Source organism: Rhagoletis zephyria, unplaced genomic scaffold (assembly GCF_001687245.7).
Source record: "Rhagoletis zephyria isolate East Lansing unplaced genomic scaffold, Rhagoletis_zephyria_1.1 Rzeph_scaffold_00601, whole genome shotgun sequence".
Classification (NCBI taxonomy): Eukaryota; Metazoa; Arthropoda; class Insecta; order Diptera; family Tephritidae; genus Rhagoletis; species Rhagoletis zephyria.
Window position 1 is genome coordinate 115,790 of NW_016157685.1, and position 8,139 is coordinate 123,928.

Consider the following 8,139-nt stretch of genomic DNA (forward strand, 5'->3'; position numbering starts at 1 on the left):
CTTCCTTCCTTCTTTTGGTAAATGGGACAGCGGTGGACTTGTGCGGGTTTATTGACTATCCCTTTGAAGCACACCAGGAGAATGTTATTAGCTCACGAAATTCTTAAATTATTTTATTTTTATTGTTTATTGTTAATTATTTTTGGGTTTATGAAGGATTTTCTTTAGTAAAATTTTGTCTTGTGTTAAATTTTTCAACAATTTTGCAGCCACTTTGTATGACGTACCACAAAATGTGTTACAAATTTGTACTAAATATTTCGGAAACTAAAAAAGGTATCCAAAAAATGGATGATGTCATTTGAAAGATCTTGATTAGGTTAGTAATGCAGTCATTATTAACTCAATTTGTACTAAATTACGAATACAATTTTAGTCAATATCTTTTAAATTATTAAAGAATATATCCAAAAACTGATAGCACCAATCGAAAGACCATATTTTTGGATATATAACTGCATCTATATACAGTTTGTATGTTAAGTCATTTTAAGAAACCGTGGAAACAAGATTGTGCGAATTCGCGCCAGTTGCTTATCCCGAGTGCAGGCAAGTTCTTCTGCACTTGGTCCTTCCATTTTATTCGCGGGCGCCCTTGCTTTCGTTGGCCACCCATGGGTGCGAAGCCGAACAATCTTTTCATCGGAGCGTCGTCACCATGCGTACAACTAGTCCAAGCCAGCGCAATCGCTGTACCTATTTTTATGCGCTTAACTATGTCCATGTCGTTAAAAGCTCATACAGCTCATCATTCCATCCCCTCCTATACCCGCGAAGAACGTCCATATAGAAGAACGGACATGATGAGAGACTTGTAGACTTGTAATTTTTGTTCGTTGAGAGAGGGCTCTGCTTTTCAATTGCCTGCCGAGCCCAAAGCAGCAGCTGTTGGCAAGAGTTATTCTTCGCTTGATCTGCAGGCTGGCGTTTTTGATCCTAGGTAGGAAAAGTCCTTCACTACTTCAAAGTTATAGCTATTAACAGTGACGTGTGTCCCGGAGGGTGTTGACTCTTTATATGTTGCCATGTTTTACAGTGAGGTATAGCCGTTTTTCTGGTTATGCAGTTAAGGTTGGACGGTTATACTCCACCCCTCCCAGCGATGAGTTGTGCGCTGGAATTTGGACCTACCACGTAAAAACAGGTTCCAATGAAAACACGGTAGTATTGTCTACTATTATCGGTGAGATTGACTCGACAGCAAGCTATTCAGTGTGGTCATCAGCGACGGTCCAAACTAGTACAGAGACGAAAAAATCGGCAACTTGTGAAAATGTGCCTGTGAAGCGGCTATTTCAATGGTGAAGGTTTCGGTAAACAAGTGCTTTGCGGTGTCAAGAGGTCTGCAGTGGCAACCAAGCAGCCCCCAGATCTTGATATCCGTTCGTGCCTTTTAAGAATTCTCTAGGTATATAAGTGCAAGTTCAATTCCATTGAAAATTGCAATGAGTTTGAACTCATGTGGCTGCTGCGACAATGTGGGGTTCAAGGTAACGAGTCATTAGGAATCGTTTCACGTGTTTTGCTTTGAGGAAGACGGACGAGGACACCAAGGCCGGACCGAGACAAAGGCGAAGACAATTAAGAAGACGACAAAAACGAATATGAATATGGCTACAAAGACCTAAGACGTATGATACGAAAACGAATACGAATAGGAATATGAAGACTAAGACCAAAAGGCAGACGCTACGAAAAGGACGACGGAAGGGTAACGCAATCGAATATGAAGCTTACTATTCTCATTACCATTACCATTTCTATTACAATATCATTACCAGTACTATTCCCATTGCCGTTACAATTACCACTACAACTACTTTTACCAATACCATTGCCATTACCACCATTACCTTTATCTATATACATATATCTTTACCTCTAGCATTTGAATTGCAAAATAATACCCAAATGTAACTTTTATTTTCTAACAAAAAAAATATTTATATTTATTTATTTATTTAATATTTGTTTATTTATTTATATTTTTTTTATTATTTTTTATTATTTATAATGAAATTAAAAACTAATTATTAAAATTTGTTACTATTAATAAAATTAAAAAAATAAAAATAAAATTAGAGCTGCTGAAGGTAATCCAAGTAACAGAGAGAATGTTGGTTTACTCCATATGCCTGCAGCATTTTTATTTCAGTAGGATTTTTTTGAGTTAAATTTAAAAAATATGTAATCATTATTTGCGGTCCCTGAAATTAAATCCATTCCAATAAAAATTGCAGTTCCTCTACCTCTGCTTAAATTTTCACTCCATTTCGAGCGTTTTTTTCCGAGCCCATTGCAAACTTTTCGGGAGAATCGAGTGAAAAGCTATTAAGACTTTTGAGTATTTTCCTGTTTTTTATAGCAGAAGCAAACCCAGTATGTAGTCTAAAGGTGATGTCGATGACAAAGCAACAAATCATTTTGTTTGCCTGCGGAAACGGAAGCAAAGTTCAAAGTTCGCTCAAAGTAGGTACTGTAAGCTTAGTTTTAATGAAGTTAGGGACAATTTCTTCTACTTAGACTTCACTGCTGCTGCTTCAATAACTAGAAATCGCTTCGCCATCTATGAAAACGTCTGCTTGCTCGCATTTTTCTGCGCTATCACAATCACTTCCGTTTTGCTCGCGTCCAGAATGGCTCTAATCGGATTATCGTTATTGTAATTTTTATTTATTTATTTTTTTTTGCTTTTTACTTTGTTTTGTTTTCCATACCTTTTTAAGAAATGTGACATATGCACATATGCGCGCTTGGCGAATGCAAAATGACGCGCAGTTAGTCCAACACATTCATTCGGTGGTGTGGTACTCTAGTAAACTACATAAATAAAGGAGAAAACAAATAAAAGATCAGACACCGTTTTTATTTCGATCGAGGGATTAAATGTTAAGTGTTATTGTCATAGCATTTTAGTAATAATAAAAAAAGGCGCAATCGCATGCAGCGCAGCCGCACATTACTTAGCCCAAGTTTGATTGCAACACGGATGCTATGCATACATACATACATACATACATACTTAATAAGTGCCTATAGAACGTGCCCTCAACAAAGAGGCAACTACTTTGGCACAATTTGTAACAGTCAGCAACGGAATTGAAATTTATTTGTGTGCTTGAGGCATACTTATTGCTTGGCATATGTTTTCTAGCGGATAGTCGAAAAATGCTTCGCGCGTTCAAATACTGAGATGAATTACAGTACTTCTTTATAACAGTTTTTCTGCATAGTAGACAAGACTGAAAGCGTAACCTTGCGGATCGTTCAAGAATGCAATATTGTACAAACCCCGGTGTCACTCTCTGGGGTTCAGTATTCGGAGAGGTAAAATCTTATAGCGAATTGTAAAACCTTCAAATCGTTTTTTCCATTTTGATTTCAAGAGCATTGCCCTCTAGTCCACAAAGTTCCTAGAGTCCTACTAAAACTGCATTCAATACAGTTCCCTCTAGGAGAGGATTTTGACGCATAAAAACTTTGCGGTAAATCCAAATAGTTAGCGCTCTTATGAGTTAGATTGTTGTTGTTGTAATGGCTACTGAACCCCGCCTAGATCGGTTTTGTATTTCAATCGTTGTCGTCAAGCTCAACTAATGGGAGACCCAGCCTCGATGGGGTTTGTCCGAAGGGACATAGGCGTTATCTAAGTGGATTTTAAGGGGCGTGCGAAGAGATGTCTCGAGTCGCGGGGTATCTCTCCGCTTGACGAGCACTCGTTGAGCACATCTGCATCAATTCAGCTCAGATGCGAGTTTAACTTGCTGCTGTAGCTAGGACGAAGTTGGGCTATTGTGGTTCGACTCGCTCGAGGCAGACGGGAAACTCTGTCTCGTACACGTCAGGTGGTTGTGCTCCCAAAACGGCATTTACAGGTCGAGAGTCAGTGTAAGTTGATACTGATTCGCTGTGAATTCCGTTTATGGCCCGTCGGTATGCTGTCGGTCACACCCTATTAGGAATTGCTTGCAGAGCATTGTGTTGTGCTCCTTAACGGGGAGCATTTGAGCCTAGTTATGCAGGCGATATTGTGGCAACATCAGAAAGCATCCGTTCACTGTCCGCAGTGACGTGTTTTGGCAAGTCTGTAGCTTCGTCCACTGCGGTTCTTCAGAAAAGTGACAGATGGTAATCTGAAGGCGCCAAGTGCAAAGGAGTGCAGGAATTTTTTCGTGGCATTGACCGTGTGCGGTCTGGCATTATCGTACAGCAGGCAGACTTCCATTGCTAGCATTCCCCTTCCATCACCATAAACAGTTTTAACCTCATTAAAAATCTCAACTTGAGGTTGTTCCTTCACAGCGCGGTAGCAGATAACTGCGCGTATTTCGCTTTTGGATCGACATTTTTCACAAAAGATGCCCCTGGGTTCAGAGTTTTCAACATACTGACCTCGATTTGGCCTAGTTTTGAAGAGGATGTGTCATGTCGAAAAACTTTCCTTAAGGCCGTGAGAGCCCCAGTAGACCTACATTCTATACGTGGCTCGTAGTAGCTCCTTCAATCTCCATATCCACGACTGCAGGAACACTCTGAGCTGGTTACGTAGTCTCGAAACTCCCACCGGTTCCTATCAGTTTTCAAAACCGGAGACATTTTTCTAAATTTTGTCGTAGCTGTAGAGACGAGGTATCACTGTCCTCCGCTGATTTCCGATTTTAAATTTTTAACAAACGCTTCTTTCAGCAAAATTTATGAACTAAGCCTGTCTTCTGGGTGGTGGCGTATAGGCGCTCGACGATCTCTTTAAACTACGAAATCATACCTGAGGAAAATGATCGGTACATACCAATGCTGGCTCCCAAATAATTCTTTCTACACATATCCTTTCAAGGAGTGATTGGGAAAGAAAATCCCTCGCGCACAGTGATCCAGCGAACATGTGCACGGATAGGGTCGAAGTTTGGCAAAATATTTGAAGAAGGTGAGCTACCGGCAGTTTTCCGTTAGCTATCCTACCCTATATACTTAACCTCAAACTAGTATTTGGCGTTCGTATGCGTCCCATGAAACATGAAGCAGGGAATTTCCTGAGTTCACTTTCGTATGCAACTGCATGCTTTCCGATCGATGGATGAACAGTTCCTGCATAGGAACCTTGCAAGGTAATTCTGACCGTGAGTAAAAATCTGACGAACTCAAGGAAGTTTCTAAAGTTAATAAAATAAGTAGGAATATTCGATACTAGGCAGGGTCTTAAAGAAACGCTATTCTATGAGCTGGCGGACAATATAATAATTAATCAATAATACAACAGCTGTCTTCAACATGAAATCTCATGAGCTTCTCTTGCACAGTTGATCTGCTCTTGCGAGGCTAGGGTTTAATTTTCTTAAGTTTCATTGAGGGCCTTCCTGTAAGCACACAGCGTACTTCTCATAGTGGTTTGGCGTTCGATACCATAAACTACAATTAAAAGTTTTTAAAACCAACCAGCTTATTTGATAAATAAAATTGAGAATTTTTGAAGTCTATGTTTGGACAGATCCCGCAGGAAGTTGTATTCTATTAAAGTGGATCTCTTGTTCCTCATTAAATCTTAACATTTGAAGTAGGCTATTGGCCAGTGGAGACGGCGATAAACCATTCCATGTGAGGTATGGGCTTCGCCAACAGATTAGAAACTCTCTTTTGGCTAACTCGTCGGCGGACCTAATTGCAAGATATTTTGATGGCAAGAAGTCCAAAGTGAGAAATTCTAAAATATGTGTGCAGACTCCATTAAATAGAACTCTGCATGGCTATGATCTTTATAATGGCATGGACTTAGTCAAACTCAATAAACAAATTTATGGATAGCACATGTCGGCACCTATAAGTGGACAACGAATGCAAGGGCACTCACGAATACAATAAAGGGATCAAGCGCAGAAAGATCTGTGTGCTCTTGGGAAGAGCCACTAACGGAATTCACAAAAAAGTGAGGAAATTGGCGTAGTTTTTTTGGTCTCGGTCGAAGTCGATAAATTCAAATCGTTCATCAAAACTTGAAGTTTTTTTAAGTTGCTATCGGTGCCAATACAACCTCATTCGCCGTGCGTTTTCTGGCCGAATACTGATTAAGAATATATATTTGTAGAGAAGACTGGGATGCATAAATATTAACTGCCAGAATGAGAATTTCCCAGGCCCTTTCTAGTTCGATGGAAATGGGTAATTGGATATATACATCTGCCTGTCACTAATACACCGACGATCTAAGGATAGAGCGCGAGTTTAGAGCAGCAGTTTTCTCGGTATCCTTACCTGTATGTTCCATGATCCTAAAATAGGCGAAAGAGTTGTTGGTACCGATTTGCTTATCTAGGGCTTTTTCAAAAAATCATGGTCAATTGTGGATTTGCTAGTTAGGAAGCCACTCTGGTGGTTAATTCCCGTTCTTCCTTAGCGTGTAGTGAAAATTCAAAAATGTACTGTAATGCGAGAAAAAGAAAAATCGAAATTTCTTTGCTTGCCCTGGAATATTAATCATCCTGGTACCCACCTATAGAGTAGAGCTGTCATAAGCCCGAACCCATCGACCAGGACACTTAGATATCATCCAAATCAAAATCGAAGGTACAAGTGAATATGATGTCAATACATTCCTTATAAGTGCACTTGCTTTGGTTCTAGCGTTGCATTACTTTGAAGTAATTTCTGATGGTATAAGCAATATAGTTTTGTGGTACAATACGTAGTAGGGATGGGTAAATTCGATATTCGAAGCTTCGATATTCGAGTTTTAATTAAGGGCCGAGAACGCGCTCCGTTTTTGATTTATTTCTGCAAAAGAACAAAATGGGAACAAAAGTATTGAGAAAAATTTTAACGGGAACACATTGAGAACAAAAGGTTCGTGGACATTTCTGTAGAGAACAAAATTCGAACGAAAATCCCAAGAATGTTCTCAAAGGGAACAAAATGAGAACGAAACTTTCGTGAACGATTCCAATGAGAATGAAAGTATCGAGAACGTTTTCCAGGATGATCAAATAAGAACAACAGTTTGTTCTGCAGGGAGAACCATAATTGTTTATTCTAAGACAGAAGAAACTTGGATCATTTCAACTTCCACATTTTTTGTCATTACGGTGAACTGCCCATTTATGGAACAAATTCAATTTGCTTTTCAAGAAAGGTTCGTGACTTAAGTCTTTTGTTGACTTAATTTGCATAATTTCTGTTCTCTTTTGATTCATTTTAATATTGAAACATTTCCAACTAATGCAACGCTATGAGAAAAATTTTGTTCTCGCTACCATTATTCGTTAATAGCTCTGAGAAGATTTGTTACCATTGCGTTCTTTGTCAGAACGCTCCCGAGACTTTAGTTCCCAAACTGGCTCCAAAATGGCGAATTTTTGAAATAGAACTTTGTGGTGCTTAAAGACGGAAAAAATCGAGTCTGGCAGCCCTAATATAGAAGGATTTCGCCGTTAACCTTATTGCGCATCATATGTACATCCATACATACTTACTTGCAACAGGCTCCTTTTAAATGCGTGATTCGTGATTCTGCAAGTGTACATTAGAGAGTGGTAAAAAAAAATAAAGTCGGAATTTTAATGCCGCCACCCCCTAGCATTTTTCTACACCGAAAAAATATACCCTTATTTTTCCGATCTAAAAATATTGATTTTAAAGAATTCTACACAATTTCTACGAAAAGTTGTTTTTCTACATATAAAATACATGAAAAACTTCGAGCGCTTTGAGCACTCCCTATTTTTTATTTTATTTATTTTTTTCTAAATAAAAAATAGGGATATATTTTTTTGCGGTATAGAACAATCCTAGGGGGTGGCAACATTAAAATTCCGACTTTACTTTTGCACCTACAATTTTGGACCGACCACTCTAGTGTACATACATGTACATATGTATGTATGTATGTGCGAGCGTGTTACGCGCAGAAATCATTTCTTGGTGAGAAATTTTTAATTTAATTAACTCATGAAATGGGGCTCTTAGATGTGGTTTGGCACTTTGATAGAAAATTTTAAGGCTAATTACACTTAATTAATGTAGTTAAAGGGGCAAAAGAAAGGTGTCAAGCGATATACATATATTACGCACACACACACTGATACGCTGTGAATAAATTTAATATGTGGTCAATTGTAAAATTTCTATTAAGAAGAATTATAAAAAATATAA

At 38.7% G+C, this 8,139-nt stretch overlaps 1 long non-coding RNA gene across 1 annotated transcript; it reads right to left on the reverse strand.

Moving 5' to 3' along the window:
• Positions 1 to 2,355: 2,355 nt before the first annotated feature.
• On the reverse strand, positions 2,356 to 6,773 carry LOC108360650 (uncharacterized). Its single transcript, XR_001847160.1, has 2 exons — positions 2,718 to 6,773; positions 2,356 to 2,642 (listed from the first exon to the last, which is right to left on the reverse strand). It is a non-coding gene; the product is annotated as an uncharacterized LOC108360650 (long non-coding RNA).
• Between the last annotated feature and the right edge of the window lie 1,366 nt (positions 6,774 to 8,139).